Source organism: Salvia hispanica, chromosome 5 (genome assembly GCF_023119035.1).
Source record: "Salvia hispanica cultivar TCC Black 2014 chromosome 5, UniMelb_Shisp_WGS_1.0, whole genome shotgun sequence".
Classification (NCBI taxonomy): Eukaryota; Viridiplantae; Streptophyta; class Magnoliopsida; order Lamiales; family Lamiaceae; genus Salvia; species Salvia hispanica.
Window position 1 is genome coordinate 17,801,787 of NC_062969.1, and position 861 is coordinate 17,802,647.

The window sequence follows — 861 nt, forward strand, 5'->3', positions numbered from 1 at the left end:
CAGCTTGGTCATATCCTTGGTTGCAACCTCGGATGATGCAATATCAGCAGAATTTGCTACGATGGAACCTCTCAGAACATACAAGGTACCCCGTTTCAAAGCTGTCAGAACCACCTTCGAACCTTTCAAAATACGCATTACTCCACCTTCACCTTTGAAACTGAACCCCTTACTATCAAATGTACTCAGGGATATCAGATTCTTCGTCATCTGTGGAACATGCCTAACATCGTTCAAGGTGCAGAAGACCCCATCATGAGTCCTAATCCTGATTGAGCCGATGCCAACCACCTTGCAGACAGCACTGTTGGCCATGGTAACATTGCCTCCATCTATCTGCTCATAAGTGTTGAAATACTCCCTGTGAGGACAGAGATGATATGACGCTCCAGAATCCAAAATCCACACATCATTACAGTGTGGCTGTTCATCCGCAACCAAGGCCAATTCTTCTTCCGAATTTGTGTCATCAGCTTCTGCCACAGTCGCAGAACCGTTAGCATCTTCCTTCTTGCCCAATTTCTTCTTTATCCTTGGACAATCAGCCTTCCAATGCCCTGGTTCTTTACAATATCTGCAGATGTCATCTGGCTTAGGGCCTTTAGGACCTTTTGAACCTTTTGAGTTCTGCTTCTTTTGTCCGAATTTCTTCTGTCCTTTACCCGTAACAGATAATCCCGATGGCAGATCTTCTGTGGCTGAACTCGTTGTCTGTTGACGATCCTCTCTGATGTGGAGAGCAGATCGAACATCTTCCAACGAAAGAGCTTCCTTGCCAGTCATAAAAGACTCAACAAAATTTTTGTAAGATTTAGGCAGAGACACAAGCAAAATTAAAGCAGCATCCTCGTCTTCTACTTT